We start from the raw sequence: 20,406 nt of genomic DNA on the forward strand, positions 1-20,406 counted from the left end.
TCTTCTCATGACCTTAAGAGAGAGTATTAACAATAATGCATTGTTTATTTGTATTTGTTTGGGTTACTCTTATTTCCATAAAATGTGTTAATGAGATTTTTAGGTCATCCCCCACTTATAAGAATGAAACTTGCTTTTCTCTTAAGAAATTTCCTGACAATAGAGATTAGCTATATTAATTTTTATGGAATGTGAATACATGGTCTTAGCAGGCATTCAGAGATGTTAAATAGTGCTTTGTTTCTGTTTTTAAAACACTATTTTGTTTGTAAAGAGTCCTGTTTTTATATGTAGGGTTGACTGGTAGATTTTTGATTCAGTAGAACATTCCAGAATGATCCAGATGGGCACAAAGATAAGTGTTTATTTGGTGGTGTATTTAGGTATGAGTGATTCTTCACTCTGGAAAGCAAAGGGAACTTGTTCCTTTATCTGGAAGGAGCTTGGACTCTTGTTCTGTCTGAACTGTTCGAGCAACTGAGAGGACTGTTTGCTTGGTGGCCTGTGCAGATACTGATCTGAGAAATGAGCCATGACCTTCAATAAGTTAAAGGGGGCTGTTCCCATAGCTTACATTCTGCTCTAGCTTCCTCGCTCAGCCAGTAGGTCTTGTTTCTGTCCCACTTTTAGCTATAAAAGGAAAGAGGGAAAAAGATGGTGAGAGGCTACATACAAGTGCTTCCCATGGGAGAGCACAGCTCAAGCAACAGCTCTCACCAGGAGCACCTTGCAGCAGCCTTCTCATGGGCAGAAGTGGTCTATATGTGTGTCCTGAGCTAAGTAAGCTAGTTTTTTTTTACACTGCAGCTCCATGTACTGGAGAGTGTCACTTTCCCCATGACAGAGAACACTGAATGGTAGGTGTATCACATAAAGAATATCTTGCATGCACATTTCCTTTGAGAGTTTTGAGCTTTATTAGACTATGCATTCTAACTATAACTTGTCTAAATTCTCTATATATGTATTTGGCACAAAAAGAGAGGTAAACATAGTTGAAATTGCATTAATGATTTCACTTGCCATTCCTTTAGGTGAGTATGAGTAGGAGATGAGAAAAGGGAATCCTTCATTCCCTGGGTGTCCCTATAAGTAAAGGCCCTATAAGATGAGTGTCTTACTGTACTGAAAATGAGTGTGATATTGAAATTTCAGTATTTCAGATAGACATGAACTATCCATGTAAGCCAGGTAGTTCATGAAGTATCCAGAGACCCCCCTTGCCCACAATAGTAACCTGCTCATTAATTGTATCATATATTGACTTCTCCACTGGTGCACCTGGGATTGATCTCCAAATAAGACACTAGCACATCTAGTACTACTTGGGTCTCGAGTTTCTAGGGAACCCAACTTCAGCCAACATGTAATTAATAAATATTGAGTTACAAATCTAGCCTAGACTCTTAAATGTTTGCCTTTTCCCAATAGCTCAGTTTGTTTTAAATCATTGTCATTATTAATGCCTGGACTTGTATAACTCTGCAGAAACGCAGTTTGCTCCTATATTATTGATCAATCCATAACATACAAGGGCTACTCTATCTTTCTTGGGAAAAAAATTATCTTTATCTCAAATGAGTTAAAATGATAACTATGGTTTCTTTACATATAGAGCTTACTGCTTGTGGCATGAAGGGAGGAAAGCCAAATGAAAGAATCCCCAACAGCTTGCAGATTGAACTATGCAAAGCTCCATTCCTTTTTGCCCTTTGCCTTAACTTAGATCAAGTTAACCATATTTTTTTCAGATTATAGTGCTGTTTCAATAGAATATAATTTTCATGGTAGATTAAATTGCATTTTTGTGAATCCAGGTGAAGGTAAATAAGTAACTACAGTATGGGATAACTCAGGCACCCACCTTGGATGACCACAGCTCTGTTTACTCATAAGAAGACTGCATTTGTACTTTCTAAAAAACTAACTCTAAAATTTTAATTTCTATGACTGTCAAAAATTGTGCAGAGTGATTTTGTTAAATTTATATAAATTATTACTAATAAAACCACAGAGAGATTTGTGTCTCAATCCTAGAAGCTAAAATACACAAGGTTATTTGTATATCTTTGCATTTGGAAATTAAACATGTGCTAATTTTAGGCTAATGATGTTTTGAAAATAACCAAATTTAGGTCAGGATGTATCTTCAGAAAGAGTGTATTTCTATTTTATTTTTTGCTTTAAGCTTAAACATCTGAATTGTGAATTTTATTGCAATGATTCCTAATATTGACATGAGAGAACATAGTAAAGTTTCATTCTAATTTAAAGAATTGCTAATTTTGTTGAATCACTATTTTTTCTTGGAAAGTAAACTTTAACAAGTGCTGTCTGCCATTGTCCAAGAGAGACTGTGAGAATCTTCCCTCAGAAAATGAATGATCAACTTTGAAATAGATGTTTCCCCCATAAGATGGGTAAGTAAAGGATGGACTCAAGGTACACATTCAATGACCTGAGAAAAAACTCTTGCAATTAAATTCTAAATGAAGCTCACCCTTGGGCCAGTCTGACACCTGACGGAATGTCCAGGGGCCTTGCTGTGCACTGCTTTCAGTGTTGCTGCAGTCCAGGAAGGCTTTCTGAATACTATTATGTCATGTTTACCCTACTTCTTTCAGCAAGTACCAGTTCATCCTATTTTGTTTTCTCAAATATTCAAAGATTTTATCTTTATTTCACTATCTCTCATTAACATTACCTTTGTTCTTCTTTGGAACACCTGCCTGTGTTCCAAGTCCTTTTGGTATATAAAATGCCATTGATAAAGCTATTTTACTGTATAGATCTGGACACAGAAAATAGAGGATTCTGAAAACATACTCAATAATGAAAAGCAATTCTAACAGATTTTCTTAATTTTGCTTCAGATAAACATGAGAGTACCATGGCCTATTTCCCTCACTGTTTTGTATGTTATAGAAACATTTCAAAGAAGGACTGAAGGAACAAATTCATATGCTTGGCATTCCTAAATCTCAGATTAAATAGCAGATCATTTTATACAGAATAATTATTATATGTTTATTCTTTTTCAAACTATTTCCTGGAAGTTATTCACAATTATCCTGCTAAATTAAGCTTCTCAGTATGTGTCATATCTTGAATTTTGACACCAGGTGATCTTCAGAGATGTGTCTTTCTTTGATTGGATTTTACATTTGCTTTACCATTTTATGGTTTAAATGCCTGGATATAGCAAAAATTAGGAAAAGATAGACCGCCTTTCAAGAGTTACAGCAAGTGACTTAAAAGCCAAAGACCCTGAGGTAGGCAGTTATGCTTCCTTCACCACCCCACCAGGACAGGCCTGAGGGTGCGCCCATGCAGCTTGTACCCCACCTTGCTAACCAGCACCATCGTGCTGCCTCCTCGCCATCTACTGGTGTGTGGAACAGTGCCTCATGTTCATAAGAGTCGAACTTGGCTCCAAAGGGGTTCAGCTTGAGCAAGCCGTGCTTTGTGAACACCTTTTGGATCTGCACCTCGGTCAGTACCAGCCCCTTATATAAGGCTTTTCAGGTGAGGGTTTTCATCTGTAATCTCTTTGGAACACTCTGCGTTTCTTTCTCCAGAATGTCCACAACCTCCAGCAAGTCTTTGCAGAAGAACTGGATGCCATATAATTTTGCCTCTTCCACCAGTTTTTGGCTCCTCTGTCTAAAGTTCTCAGTATCTGCCAAAGCTCTTTTGTATTTTTCCATAGTGTCAGCTGCTATTCCAACTTGACCTTCTCTTCCAAGGATGCTCTGTCTTCTGCTCATTGTGACCCACATTCTCTTCCAGGCTGTGGGCATTGTTCTTTTGTTTTGTAGTTGTGCACAACAACCAAGGAGAGGTCCTCAGAGACAATGCCAAAGCTGGGATATTGTGCTGCACCAGCCTCACACACCGAGCCACCATGACTGCCGCTGTGGCCTCCATCTTGCACATACCGGCCAGATTTATTCTTAAAAATACAGAAAAGATAAACAATCAAAAGAAGGAAACAAAAATACAATCACAAATCTTAAAATATTAGTATATTTTTTCAAAACACCACTTATGCTAAATTCTTTTCCATAATATAGATTTCTGTTTATTCTTGCCTCAGCACTTTTGCTATTGCACGTTTATAATGTGTCAATAACTAAAATTCAGATATCCATGCTACTCTACCTACTTCCCCTCCCCACTGCCCTTTGCTTTAAATTGCATTATATCTCTATAAGACTCTTGGAAAGAACTTTGTATCTATCACACCAACACAGGAAAAATTTCTGCCTGTGAGTTTTCTGTTGCTTCAACTTCCCTTTAAAAAAAAAAAACAGATTATACAAACCTTCTTCTGGGAGAAGCACCCACCATGTTTTTTTTATCTGTTTGCTCACTTGTTTATTGTGATCTGTGCATCTTGTTAAGTGACACTCCCCTATCCCATCTATCTAGGAGCTATTAGTGTCTCCTCACCTTCTAGTGCAGGCACTGGGAGCCTGCACAGAAAGGAGAAATAAGCTTCCTTAACCTAGAAATAAAGAACAAAGAAAGGGAAGGAATTGATAAAGGCAGGAAGGGAGGAAAAAAATAGGGTGGGAAGGAGGGAGGCAGGAAGAAAGAGGGATTTCTTCTAATATAGTCCCCTTTCCAGTTTTAGATTTTCACCACACCCCACCTCACCACCAGCCCATATAACTTAACCAAAGAATCTTTGTAGCCTAAAAAGAGCCTTAGTCTGACAGATGGCAGCAGAATGGTCTCTGAAATGGTAGCTGTACTAATAAGAGAAAACAAGAAGGCTTTCATTCTGCATTGCCTGCATGCTGACTCCACTCTAGTTTGATCAAAAATTACAATGATACTTAAAGTCTTTGTCACCACATTAAAATGCACAAAATTCTGTTTTCTAAGGTTATCAGTGTTGGTAAGATGTGATGCATAAATTGCAAAATTAAATTATTTATCTCTCAAGAGCTTATGAAGAAATTATATAGATTTTTTTTTGTTTAGAGTTTTGGATTGGAAAAAAAGAAGTATTATCCTGATGAAAAAATTCTAAGATCTAATACTTCCTTTCTGTTAAGAAATTATCAAAAGCCTGAAAATAAGATAAAGGCCATATGTCTATTGTTATTGTATTTTTTCCTCGTTTTTTAATTGGTGCATTATAGTTGTACATATGTACATGGACATACAACTTTAAATGTCTTACTGAGCATTGTTTGACAGACACATTCAAAAATTCAGTTCTGTTAGGGATGTATTTCTGTCACACTTAGTATTTACTGTTTGATTAGGACCTAATTCTGGGAACATATTAAGTTATATTTTTTTTTCACTAAAGGTGCATATTTTTCTCTCTGAAAAAAGATTGTTTTATTGCTCTATATTATATTAATCAAATTTGTCTCTAACTTACAACTTAATTCAGCATCTTTTTGAGATGGATGATAAAACTACTGTTTATAAAGTTCTCACACCATTGTATCATTTTGCCAGTGTTCATTTTTAATGACTAAAAGTCTTTGACATATTTTCAATTTTTTTAATATTTATTTTTTAGTTGTATTTGGACAAAATACCTTTATTTTATTTATTTATTTTTATGTGATGTTGAGGATTGAGCCCAGGGCCTTGCATGTGCTAGGCAAGCATTCTACCACTAAGCCACAACCTCAGCACATATTTTCATTTTTTATGTGTGTGAGATTCACATTTTAAATTTTTGAAATCATATTTTATTTTTAAATATATTTTATCTTTCATATATGTCTACATGCACAAAATGACTAAATGAGGTTATTCAAGCAGTATTAATAAAATAATTCTATGTTGGTTTTAATTCTAAAAGTGTATACATGTATGCATATATGTACATGTATATTTATATGTTAAGAACATTAATACCTTTTAGAAAAAACCTACACAACAATTAATGTCTGAAATAAATTTGCTGAAAAAATATTAAAGAAAATAAAATATATAGTTATATATTGTATCTTATTCTGGAATAAAGAATGTATAGAAACATTTTTCTGAAAAACTAAAACTTGGAATCTAGCTTTTGAGTTTAAGGCCTGGAAAATTATTTTAAAATTTCGTTCCCTCAGAGTATATGCAACAATTCTTTATCAATTTTTAATTCATAATTTCAATACTTAGAAATAAAGTAGTTAACAAAATATTTTATAATAGTAGTCATTCACCATGTAAAAATGTGGTTTCTGATTATTTCTGGCTTTTAAAATGTTACTGTGACATCATTGGATAATCTTAAGGGGTAGTTTAATTCTCTTTGAATGTATGGACCTCAGTAACAGATCTAATATTTTATATCTAATATTTCAAATATAAATTTATTTTTATGGCCCTCTTAGTTCCATATCAGAGTCTTAGAAAAATTTTTATTTAAAGAAAGTTATTAACAAGTAATCTTAGTTTGAGATTTTTTAACATTAATAGAGAATAAAAAGGGTCTTAGGATGTGTATTTCATATTTATTCCATTGTGTCAGTTATCATCAAATATCCCAATAATCAAAGTTCTGTTGGCATGGAAACTGGTAGAAATGCACTGGTCAATTGTATTGGCCTTTATCAGTTTTCCCTACACACAATAAAATTTTTCAGCATTTGCTTTGTTCAGAATTTTTCTAGTTTATGGCAGTATGTTATTTAAAATGTAACTTGATCCACATGTGAAATATTAGCCAAATAGATTTTAATAAGAGGTATGAACTTCAAATTTGGTATGCATATTTTATAAAAACAAGAGTTATGTTGATGTTGTAGTAGTGGATTATGGCTATGATGACAAGGTTGGAGAACCTGATTCTAGACCAGCATTGTCTAATATGGTAGACACTGGCCACGTGTGAATATATGTATGCAAGACAAAATTAATTAAAATTAAATAAAATTCAAAATATAGTTCTCTATGGTACTAGCTACATTTCTAATGCTCAATATCCTTATATTGTTGCTGGGTATGATATTAGACAATGCAGTTATAGAAGATTTTATTCACTATGGAAATTTCCATTGCACAGTTCAGGTCTAGACTTCTGACATGTAATATGCTTCTTTCTCTTTTCAAATGTTAAAGATAAATTTGTTCTGATCTATCTTAAACAGTATGAGATTGGACAAATATAAGAATGCAAACTACAGATTCTTACTTTATTGAGCATGGAATTACTGTCTGAATTACACATTTATCTCTATATTAAGTACAAAAAATTATCTACTTATTCCTAGATTAAAATGTATAGAATAAAATTCATTCATTCATAAAACTTCTTAAAATTGTTTCAATTTTGAATAACATTTTAATATTAATTAAAATTAATAAATATTCAATAAAAGAGATACTCACAGAAAATACATTTTAGATTAATTCAGAATTCACTTATTACCAACCCCCCAAAATTAGAATATGGATAATTTATCCCATGATATCTTATTTTTTGCAGACTGCACACATTTTTTTCTAATTTCCTTTAATATATGAATAATTTCCATTTCTGGACAAAATGTGGTTGTCCTTACTTAACTAATGACTAAACATACCCATCCCCAGGAATCTAACTGCAAGAATGAAAGTTAAAATCAGCTGTTGCTCCAGGCATCTTTTTACCTATCCATTCTAATCATAGTCAGGTGAATTAAACTGATAATAATTGCCATAAAGTAACTTAATTTAAAACATTTCTGATATTTAGACAAAGAAAAAATAAATTATCTATTATTTCCCATCTAGGCATTTCACATGACATCACTCCTGAAACTTAATCATGTTTTAATCCTTTTGTAAATCGAGTTATGTTTCATTCATTTTAATGGAAAGAAAGTAGAAACCCTATAGAATGTGTGAAGAAAGCATCTTTTGTATAAATTTATGGACTTAATGTTTGACATTTAATAACAGGGATTTGCATTAAAAGTAATACAACTTTCTGAAAAATTGTTTTTAAGCAGTCAACACAAAGTTCTGTGCCACTTGACTGAAAAACCATGGGAAGACAGAGAAGTTACTGATATGCTTTCATAAAAGAGGTAAGCCTACATTATATGTGCAGGCAAAGTTAACTTGGGTACTGAGCTTGAGACTCTGATTATATAAATGCTGTTTTAGGAAATAAGATACATGATGAAATGAAAACAAATCATCTAAATCCCATAGGTATCTCATATACACATGATCTCTCATATTAAGAGAGCTTAATCAAATAATATTAAAGCCAAGTATTTTAAAAAATGAAAAATAGAAACCAAAATTATAATATATATTTTTCATTAAATTATACCAACTTAAAAAACTGCTTCACATTTCAAGTGACAGATGAAATAGTGTAAGTTCATAATAATGTCTAATTACAGTAATCAAAAAATTAAGTTCTAAGTCTGAGAAAATGATTTTATTTCTTTAAAACGCATCAACTCCCATCATCTTGTGTTAAATGCACTGTGATTTTTAACCATCTGTTTGAAACAAAACAAAAATATATGACCTGGAAAGATTTAGTGCTGGTATAAAAGACTGGTTAACTATCAGAAGTTAATTATCAATATAATTAACTACATTACACGACTGAAGGAGAAAATAGAAATGTGTTATCATTTCAGAAGATATTTGGAAAAAGCATATGATATAATAGACACTAAATTTAATTTAAAAAATAAAATCTTGGTAAACAAGAAATAGAAGGATATCATTCTAACCTTATGAAATATATTTAGAAAAAATCATATGGAAAATATCACATGAATAGTGACATTTTGGTTATAGTACTATCAAAGCAAGAGTAAGATAATTGTGACTGTTAGGTCAAACATTGTACTGGAGATCCTTGCAATAAGACAAGATAAGGAATAAGGGCACAAGAATAAGAACAAAAAAGACAAAATCAAAAAGGTTTTCTTTAGTAGCAAGAAAGGAGAGCAAATTTCTAGGACAAAAGACCAAAAATTAATAGCTTCCCAGTACACAGTGGAAACTAGTTAGAAAATACTATTGTAACAGCAGGAAGTAAAAAACAACAACAACAAACATCAAGCAGGACTTTTATTGTTGTGAAGGTTACAAACATTGTTGAAGGACATATAAGAAAACCTGATTAAATGTTAACATGCCCTAAGTTCACCAATGGGGAGACTCAATATTATAATTAATTATCCATTAACTGTTGTGGAAATTAAGGCAATTCAAATTAAAATCCCACAGGATTTTATATGCAACCAGATAGCACTTGACCAAATTAATAACTGTCACATGGAAGAAAAGAAAATGTAAGCACCTACCTCATAACAAAATTAAATTTCCAGTGCTTCAAGAATCTAAAATGTGAAAATTCTTAGAAGATCTCTAAGATCTCTTGTGTTCTGGGGGTGTTTACATTGTTTTGAAAATAGTAAGTGTCCAATGGATACCTACCTCATAACAAAATTAAATTTCCAGTGCTTCAAGAATCTAAAATGTGAAAATTCTTAGAAGATCTCATGAAAAGGATAAAATTTTAAACTTTAGATATCATAATCATAACAGAAATATTAATACATATCTTCACGTATACTTCTCAATAACTTTTGTAGCCAGGCATTTAAAATTACAGAATCAGTTGGAAAAGTAAAAAAAAAAATACATTGATGGTGAGTAGTATCTCTAATCAGAAGATTTCTATTCATTGAGAATTAGTTTAATAGGATATTCAAGCACCTAGTATCTTTATTAGTATCTATATTTTCTACACAGAGCCTGGCATGAAAAGCATAATATATGTCCTCTAAAAATTAAATATCTCTTTCTTCACATGATATTAAATCTGCATATGTCTGTCAAGGCACTCCTATCCATTGGACACTTACTATTTTCAAAACAATGTAAACACCCCCAGAACACAAAAGTAATCTTTCACAAAAATGGGCATGAATCAGTCAACTGTGCTTGCTCACAGAAAACAATTACTTTTTTGAAGAGCATTAGGTTACAGATGAAGCATCCCTGTATCATTTTGCGGAAAGAATTATAAACATGGTGAAACTGAACATCCACAGAATATGACATTTCTTTGCATTGTTGTTTTAAGACAAACAAGGAAAACATTTTAAGTATGTTGTATGTTCACAAAATGATGCTAACATTGTAATCCTGCCTCAGAATTTCCATAGTTTAACAATCACCCTAAGAGAAATATATTTAAATCACATGAGCACACAATTCACAAACATGAAATACTAATGGTTAACAAAAATGGTAGGTTAAACTTCATCAGTATTCCAGAATATGCAAATTAAAACAAAGACTCTAAACCTATAAAATGATCAGAGCAGAGCAGAGCAGAAGACATTCTTTGAAGTTCCTAGTGCAGACATATATTAAGTCCCTACTGTCTACATGGAATGTTCATCAAAATGGATATTTGAAAAGAAAATTTAAAATCATCTAATGGACAAATCTTTTATTTTTATTTTTTATGGCAAATGTCATGATTTTATACTACATCCATGTCCTGGTAGATGGGCTACAGCGAGAGTGCTCTGTTAATACAGTTCAAATATATTTTCTAAAAACATAGTTATGTAGAAGTTTAATTTGTTAGAGATTCTATAAATAATGGTACGTTCTTAAAATTTGCTATAGCAAATTAACTTGTCACATAGGAAATGGAAGATCACCTCTTAAATTGTATTTGAGTTCAAAGCCCAAATAATCTCCCAATGCCCAGAACTAAATCTTCACAAATCCACTGTATCCAGTACTTTGGTACTTAAAAAATGAGGAGTTGTCCCGGTAAAATATAAAATGTACATTTCATTTTCTTTGGTTCAATCATTGCAAACCCCAATTCATGTTATATAGAAAGGCAGATCAGGTCAAATTTTACTGGGAAGGAATGGGAAACTAAATTTTGGTGCTTTTTGAAATTATTAGTTTCAAAAATACAGAGAAACATAACTTTTCTTAGTAGAGGCTGTGTATGCCAACTAATGCATTGGCACTTTAGCTTCTAGCTCACACCAAATAAATGAATCAAAGAAAAGTAAAAATGCAAAAGTATATGAACAATATCTTTACCTTTTTTTGTATTTAGTTGCCAATTGGTTTCTCAGTGCAACATTTTGCTTGCCACCATTTCCTTACAGAGGTTAAGTCTAACAATATATTCTAATAACATAATTTTACTAAGAATATGGTCTCTTGAGCTAGTGTTTAAAGTATTATACAAATGTTTTAAGATCCCATGTTAATATAATTATCACATCTGAAAGTTACTACCAGTGCTTTGGTATACAAAAAGAGAAACAAAACAAAACAAAAAAGCCAGTAATGGTTTAACAATACTACAAAACAGGTGGGTTAATCAGTGTACTCACTCATTCATGCTTTCCACCACCCATCCCCCAAGAAAATAAAATACATATTTTTCATACTTACAATTTTTTTAAATTTTTGCTACCTAGATCCAATTTATTCTGCACTGGATTTGCAAAACAGTTTTTTTTTTAATTATCTCATTGCTTCTTCATTTATTTATTTATGTTTTTATTGGTTGTTCAAAACATTACAAAGCTCATGACATATCATCTTTCATACCTTTGATTCAAGTGGGTTATGAACTCCCATTTTTACCCCAAATACAAGTTGCAGAATACTCACAATTTTTTAAAAAATCAAGAAAAATGTTTTCTTCAAAGAATTTTTCCCCCTCCATTTTTTTTTTTGCTCTGAAAAAAGAGAATTATTTGTTAGCAGCAGCATTTGCTGAATGAAACATTTCTTGAGATAAAGTTGCATGGCAGGTGGAGAAGAAATTTTGCCACCTGTTTGCATAGTCATTTGAATTTGACTGCTAAATCTTTCAAAGTATTTCCTTCCACCCTTAAGAAATTAATTAAAAACTGGAGATGGTAGAAATAATTTTCATTGTTTTCCAGATATATTCAAATTATGCATACAACATTGAATTCTAAAGATATTAATAACTTTTCTACTGTCCTTTATCACCCCTCCCAAACAAAACTTGAATGTTAGACCACAAGAATTATTGCAAAAACACACACAGGCTCATCTTCTGTTATGAAGAATTAGGAGAATATTTTAAATAAAAATCAGACTTAGAATTTCCAACTCCTGAAATGAATTAACATCTATAAAATAAACTTGTCTTGTTTATTGAAAAAAATGGGGAAAAAACCTTTAAATCTTTGAGCATTGAAAGATCTGTCCTCCAACTAAAGTGTAAAATGTTATCAGGTATCTTTATATGAAGAAATTACAAATATCATACGAACCTCTTTTTTTGGAGATAAAATAATTTTATTGTCCATCATTATGTTATACAAAAATCTAGAAATAATAGGTTTGTACAGGAAAACTATCAAATGAATAGTAAATGAGAGCATGATAGCAATAATTTAAATGTGCTTATTCTGCCCCACCCCCATGATGTTAGGATGACATCCAATTCAAAGCACACCATCTGGTGTAAGGGTAGTTTTTGTTCACTGGTCAAAGCTCACCATACTATTAAGGCCTTCAAGTGTCTCTGATTGCTCTAGTGGCTCTTGACAAAACTTTTGAGGTCTTCAAGAAAATTAATGTACTCCTGGTGCCAGGGCTGTGCTGAGTTCCACCACCTCATCTGCAAAAGTGTTGTCCACCCCTCGGTCTGCAAGGAAATCCATTAGGTGGTCATACAAGGCTCAGTCTAAGGAATCTGTGTTCAGAGTGTAAATAGTCTTTTCATTCAGACTCGCCAGTGGTTTGAAAGTTAACTTCCTTAATAGAGAAGATGTCATTCTAGGCTTCCTCTTCTTGTCCAATCTCATCCTCTGGATACTGACAGTCTAGTACAAGAGCTTTCTAGCTATCGCTCTCCGTAATTTCAACCACACAACTGGGAGTGGATCAGTTTAGGTTCCTGTTCTTCAACCTTCTGCCCTTCTGAGGCCTCTTCCTCACCATCAAATGTTGTTGGGATTCTATTGTTAATGTTCAAAGTAATCTTTTCCCCAGCAACTTTCTGCACTGATTTAGTTTCTGTCACGTTCACTCCAGATATCTTGGGAATGGATTTATGCTTCTGGATTTTCTTTTCTTCCTTAATTTCATTTGTCAGGAATTCGACAAAAGCTTTATCTCCTTCCATGCGCAGCGTGCGGTAGCCAGAGCCAAGGGCCCAGAAGGCTGCAAGAGGCCTGGCTGCTGCTCCGACCTGGCTCACACAAAGAGCAGTCTTTAGGGCCCAATGCTGGGCCCCAGGTGCCCACTGCAGCAGTTGCCAGAGGCAAGAGCCGGGCGTGACAGCACAGAGGCAGGCTATGGTGGCACCGGGGGCTCTGGGAAGGCAGCACAGCAGAGGAAGCATCCCAAAATTGGTGGCACAAGTGTGGGAGCTGCAAAGGACAACCCCAGACAAGGCCTGAACCTCTTTCAAGAAGGCATAAATTACTTGTTGCTTAAGATGCTATAAAAAAACGTATCTCCTTAATGTGGTGTTTGCCTATAAGGATTCCAGAGAGACAAAGTTTTAGATGGTTATTTGTATTTTTAATGACATAAGTATAATTAGATATCTATCTGTGTGAAATGATTTCATTAATGGAAACCTGTACCATAGATGATATTTTATAAAATACCTGCTATCTTCCCAAAACTTTCTTTTCTGATGTAGCTATACCAGAGTCCACCAAAGATCAAGATGGTAGGATTATACTAGAAGATGATTTTCCAGAGTAGCTATTGCACATACTTCTTATATGTCTGTCAAATTTAAAATTGAATCACACTAATTAATAGCTCATGTTTATTTTAATATAAGAATAAGATCATTTACCCAGCACCTGCTATGTACCAGGCATTGTGCCAGGCACGTTGTAGTATGCTACTTAATCCTCATGACATCCCCATTCTAAAGACAGGGAACTGAAGCTTAGAGAGTTTAAGGCCTCACTATGAGTCTGATTTTGAACCCACTTCTGAACCCAGAACCCACATTGTTCCCAATGCACAAAACATAAAAATTAAAAATAGCAGATAGTAGAAACTATAAAAAGCAATTCCTGTTTCAACACTTAATTTATAAATACAACAAGGATACCTGAGAGATTCTGTTAGAGGCAAGTGATTTTTTTAGTTTAATTAATTCAGTATAAACACACCTGCTTTGTGTGTCAGGGAGGGGGATAGAGGAGAGGATTGCTAATAGTTATTCAGTACAATTAAATAGGGTAACTGTGGTTGACAAAATAAACTGAGTGTTTTGATGTAGCTAATAGAGGATTTTGAATGTTCCTAACACAAAGAAATGATAAGTGTCTGAGGCGGTAGACATGTCAATTACCCAAATATAAACATTACACACACACACACACACACACACACACACACACACTGTATCACATATATGTGTACAATTACTATATCTTATTTAAAAATGAACATATATTTTTAGGCTGCGCACAGAACATGCCCATAATACCAGCTACTTGGGAGGCTGAGGCAGGATTGCTTGAGTCCAGGAATTCAAGATCAGCTAAACAACACAGCAAGACCCTGCCTCAAACAATAAAAATTAAAAATATAGTTTAAAAATAAAAAAATCATTGAAGTTATGCACTTTTACCACTCCATTTCCATAAAAACAATGCCAATGCTAAAAATTTCTATTGCATATTGAGTGAGGAGATTGAATGTCCTAAAATGTAACTCAGATTAAATATAGGGAGAATTTTACATTATTGGTATCAGCATTTGAAAGAACAGATTCCACATTCCAATGCCAACCATCACAATCACATAAATAGCACTATGATACAGATGAGAGAATTGGGCTAGATCAATGGAATGATAAATGACATTCCTTAGATAATTAGAATAGGATGAAAGTTAATTATCCAAACTGAAAAGCATATGCACTGAATATCTCAATCCTGCCCTTGAAAAACTTTAAAATTAATGTTTGAACCCTCTACTTACCATATTTCAAGAGTTTAGTTTTCCTTCATCTTATAAAATCCAGATTCTACTAAAACTATATAGAGTCTCACAATGTTGACCAATTAATTCTTTTTTTAAAAGTAGTTGGACACAATACCTTTATTTTTTTTTTAATTTTGATGTGATGCTGAGGATTGAACCCAGAGCCTCACACATGCTAGATGAGCGCTCTACTGCTAAGCCACAGTCCCAGCCCCCAAATAATTCTGTTTAGGAAGACTGATTTATCTATTATTTTTCACTATTAATATTTCTTGGACTATTCTGGTGGAAACAAGATATGTAGACAAGCAGATGGACAGATTGGTAAGTGGATGGATGAATAAGTGGAGAAATGGATGGTAGGTAGGGAAATAGAAATAAAAAATTAAAAAAATTTTAAAAAGATATGTAAGAATTCACTCTATTTCCTTAAGAAGGAATAAGCAAATAAGAAAAAATGAATTGATGAATATTGATTCTATATTGACTATGCAATCAAAAAAACAAACAAAAATCCAAATCTCAAAGCTCTTCTTGTCCTTAAGAAGCCACATAAAATAAGGAAGTGTACAAGCGACAGTGTTTTGTTTTTAAAATATTGGGTGTTGTATCTGTTGTATTAAAAACATATGGCTGATTTGATACTGAAGTTTTTCGATATTCATTGACATTAGAGATGCCTCTATGTGGGAAGATGGTGATATGATGTAGGTTGAGAGAAAGCATGTGCTTCCATTGCTGTCAACAGTCCCTCTCACAATGCACAGAGGAAATGGTTACAATCCTCTGGCTGCACATAAACCCTCTACCACAATCCTCCACCCTACTGCTAACAGCATGCCTGCCCATTGAGAAGTGTGATTATACCTACAGCAACAGCTTGCCTTCTTCAATCCCAGAATGAAGAAACTGGAACAGGCATTTAAATCCCTCCAACACCCAGGCCAACTTTTTCTAAAGGAGTTCTGCTTCCAGATGATATGGTAATCAATGTGTCATTTTACTCCCATTATCTGTAGCTTACCAATTCTGAAATGTCACAATTGTGCCATGGTGTGTTTAAATTGAAAGTCATGTTATAAACAAATTGGGTTTCACCTGCATAAAATTTCAGTTTTTTAAATATTCAAACATCCAAGTTATCCAATTTTAGTGTTTATTATAAAGACAGATTTCATACACCCAAAAACCAATTAGAAATCACTGGGACAAATCCATTTGGGAGAAGGAAAACCATTAATAAAGTACTTTTAAAAAGATAAAGAAAATCCTTTCCTTTTCTGAATTTCCCAGTTATATTCAACTTCACATAATTCATGACCAGGTCTTAAGGGAATGTTTATTTCTCTCTTAAAGTAAACATACATCCAACAATAAATATCAGAAATCACAACCTTCAAACTTACCAGCATCTCTAATTATATCAATGAATATAAAAATTTCAGTATCAAATCAATCATATGCTTTTAATACAATTGCCAGTATTGTTTAAAACAAGAATGAATAATATAAAAAATGGAAGACAGGCTCTCAACCTCATAAGTTTGGGAATTCCACTTAGTATTGTTCTCTCAAGTTCATCTCACATATGGGGCTTATGGAAGCAAAGATTCTAAGTTGTCATTTTTCTCCTTTTTTATATCTGTCTTACAATTAAAGGTACATTACATTACATTAAAGGGTATTTTTTCTTAAAAACTTTGTTATAAATGTGAAATTATCCTTCTGTACTATTTTCCCCAGAAAGAAACATATATATATTGCTGGCCTTAAGCTATTTGTTAGGAAAAGCAAAAATCCATACTATCACTTATAGTCCACTCATCTATTCAAAAACAATGATCATACTTCAATTTTATAAATGCAGTTTTTAATCCTAGAAATGGTATTGGATTTTTCTCCTAAAATGCCTTCCAGACCATTTTACTACACTCCTAGGAAACTATTTTAATGAAGATTACTACAGTGCTAACTTCTAGATCACAAGTAATTTCATATTCTAGCCACAGTAAATTGTGTTAAGTGAATAATGAAAACTGTTCTTTAAAAACTCTTTTATAAGTCTTTGTCCATAGTGCATTAATTCTAAGGAAGGAGTCAGTTGGGCAAAGTATTTTTGTGCCATGCAGTAAAACAATTAAAATTTCTTAATAAAATTTTTAATGTTTCCCTGGAAGCCAGACTGGTGTATGGGGTGGAAGAGAGATGAAAATTATAAATCACTGGGGAGTTTATTTCTTTGAGAGTAAGATTTTTTAAGAAATACCATGGGCTCTGGTTTATTAGGTAGAAATGACATCATTTATACAGACCATATCATTTGATGACATATTGCCATATGTATCAAACATTCAAATTCTTGATTTAAGTGGAAATTTTAAATAAAAGATAATTGGAGCATTTTGGGTTGTATGAGTATGTGTTTTGAAAAAGCATCCTATTAATTGTGAAATAATTAAGTATAACCTTAATTTGTCTGAGATAGAAGCATTTATTTCTTCCTTCAATATAGACATTTAAACAATTGTTTCACACCTAAATTATAATTTCTGACTCTCAGATTGGAGATAAGAAGCAGACAAAGGAAGTCAAGAGTCAACCAGAAAGTGAGAATAGCAGGGAGTTGAGGTGTTAAGAGTCTGCCCAGCTAGTTGGAAGATGTTATTCCAAAGTTTACTGCACTCATCTCCATGAGCTATTTCTTGAAGTTATAAACACTTTTAAATCTTCAAAATCCAGTCTTTTCATAGACTCAAGATACTCTACAGGGGAATGCATTTCACTACATATTTCTTAATGGCCATTCTGGAAGCTTGGTTAGTCAAAAGAAATTTTAGGAATCTCAAATTTATCTGATGTCATACATTCAAGAGAGACATACAAAGAATATTTTGGATTTTTTAAAAATAATTTTAGTTGTAAATGGACATAATGCTTTTTTATTTATTTATTTTTATGTGTTGCTGAGCATCAAACCCAGTCTCTCATGCTGTGAAGCAAGCATTTCACCACTGAGCTGCAACTACAGACCAAATATTTTAGATTCTAAAAGAAAATTGTTATCATCAAAATACTTGTCATCTTTGACCACTGACTCTTCCCCATCTCTCATGTCTAATCAACTTTTTTTTTTAATTTCAGATTGAACTCGGGGGCACTTAACCACTGAGCCACATCCCCAGGCCATTGTTTTTTGTATTTTGTTTAGAGACAGAGTCTCACTGAGGTGCTTAGGGCCTCAATAAGTTGGTGAGGCTGGCTTTGAACCTGCAACCCTCCAACCTCAGCCTCCAAAGCCACTGGAATTACAGGAGTAAACCACTACAGACGGCTTCAACTTTTAAGTACTACATCTCTCTAGAATGTTTTTACCCTTCACCTCCTCTTCACTGCCTCTACCATACTTCTAGTCTCTACTAAAAGTTACTTGGATTTGGTTATGATTACAAATTTCATAAACATTGTGGCATAGCTTTACATATTATGATTATATTTATAGCTTTGACTATAAAATGATTGATTGTAAATCATTCCCTTGCTCAAAACTATGCAATGACTCACTACTCTCTAAAAAACAATCAAATCCTACACTCTTATATTTAAAGTTTCTTCACCAAGCTCTCTTTGACTGATTCCACATTCCAACAAATGATTCAAAAGAAATTATATATATATATATATATATATATATATATATATATATATATATATATAATTAGAGAATAAACAAAAATATAAATTAATATTTCAACATAATAATTTTTCCTTTAAAGTACATTGCTTATACATATTCACAGCTATGACTTTTTGTCTATTGCTAACCAAGTAATGTGGAAAAACCATTTTATTTAAACATTTTTAGTAGAAAATTCATTTCATGTAAATCTAATATCTGCTAATCTTATAATTTAACTGCATTGAAGTACTTTAAGTATAAAAACTTCAAACATAAGTAAATGTGGATGATTTTTTGAGTACTAATTTTAAATATATTTCTTCTAAACCCTAGTCAGGTTTCTTTTTCTCCTAGTCAGCCATTCTTTTTATCAAATTCCTCACATCAAACACACTATCCTTTAAGTGCAAGCATACTAGCTTCAAGATATAAATTTGTCTCAAATAGTTTTCTCTGTTTTGATAAAAGATGTGAAAATAACTCAAATAACTCCTAATTTTAAGAGGAATTGCAACCTTCCAGCAGATTATAACATTATTTTCTTTATCAAATTACAATTTGGTGCACCATAACTAAGTATTTTTGTGACTGCCAAACTATTTCTAATGGAACTACTTCCAGTTTGTGCTTGCATCTGAATATTTATCATCAACAATGAATAGAATCGAAATTTTGTATCCATTCTTTAATAGGAGAGATTCCCTAAATTATTACTCTTCAGTAAGATTGTGATATATATATAAACACTGCTACAGACTTAAAAACTAGCCTCTCTAAATTCACTCATACATTCAACATTCATTCAGTAGCTGCTACATGCCAGGAATTGTATTAGGAAACAAGAAAAAAAAAACAGCAGTCAGGATACTTGCTAAGAGATCAGCATCAAATAAATAATTACTTTCCAAAAGATTAACTGATATAATAAGATAACATTATCTACCAACAAATATCATGTTGTATAATTCATATAAACAATAATAACAATTAATTGCAAATTTTGTTCCCAGTCCATTAGGGTATCAGTTCATATTTGAATCTTACAGTAAACTGATCTTTAACATTAACTTGTAATACAGGTGATGAAATGGTATTTTTTTAAAAACGAAATATAAACTAAGATTGGGTTGAATCATCAAATAAAAATGTACCTAGGTGGAGGAAAAGTGATTAGGCATTTCAAAGTACAACCAAAAGAGTGATTTATAAGGTGCCTTTGAGCTCTTGGATTCAAAGAGCTCTTAACAATATAATTATGCTCTTTTTAAGATTTCAAGGTCTCATCTCATTGATTGGTGAAACACTCTATATTTTTGAAACCAGAAAAATGAAAAATTAAAATAGAAGATGATACAAGGAACCTTGAAAATCATGAATAAGAATCATTTAAAATTTTTGAAACACCTGCAGTGAGAGATTTAAATGTGAGAAGGAAGGAGTCAGAGGGATAGTATAAGCATAAGTTTAGAACAACTATCCACATACCCTAGACTCAGCTTGCCACTTCATCCATTATTCTCCTCACTTATGGTTCTTAAACTTTTGGTACTCAAAAATACAGTATTTGAACTTTTTGCAATCGTAATCAAGCCCTTGCAATTCCCATGATAAGAAACAGTGTCTAGAGAGGTAGGCAAATCGATTTGAGTTAAGAACTTCCCTACATTCAACTCCAAGTTGAGAAATGCCACTTTTCAGGCTAGAGTCACTTCCTGGTGAATCAGGTTTAAAAGCTCAGAAACAGTAGCATACTTGCTCATCACTTGTTATTT

At 32.9% G+C, this 20,406-nt stretch overlaps 1 long non-coding RNA gene and 2 pseudogenes across 1 annotated transcript; 1 reads left to right on the top strand and 2 right to left on the bottom strand.

The window, feature by feature from the left end:
• Positions 1 to 124: 124 nt before the first annotated feature.
• Positions 125 to 18,599, top strand: LOC144369951 (uncharacterized). Its single transcript, XR_013429798.1, has 3 exons — positions 125 to 2,420; positions 7,953 to 8,033; positions 18,100 to 18,599. It is a non-coding gene; the product is annotated as an uncharacterized LOC144369951 (long non-coding RNA).
• On the bottom strand, positions 2,749 to 4,299 carry LOC144369950 (grpE protein homolog 1, mitochondrial pseudogene; annotated as a pseudogene).
• Positions 12,480 to 13,345, bottom strand: LOC144370206 (complement component 1 Q subcomponent-binding protein, mitochondrial pseudogene; annotated as a pseudogene).
• Positions 18,600 to 20,406: the final 1,807 nt, after the last annotated feature.

Source organism: Ictidomys tridecemlineatus, chromosome 13 (assembly GCF_052094955.1).
Source record: "Ictidomys tridecemlineatus isolate mIctTri1 chromosome 13, mIctTri1.hap1, whole genome shotgun sequence".
Taxonomy (NCBI): domain Eukaryota; kingdom Metazoa; phylum Chordata; class Mammalia; order Rodentia; family Sciuridae; genus Ictidomys; species Ictidomys tridecemlineatus.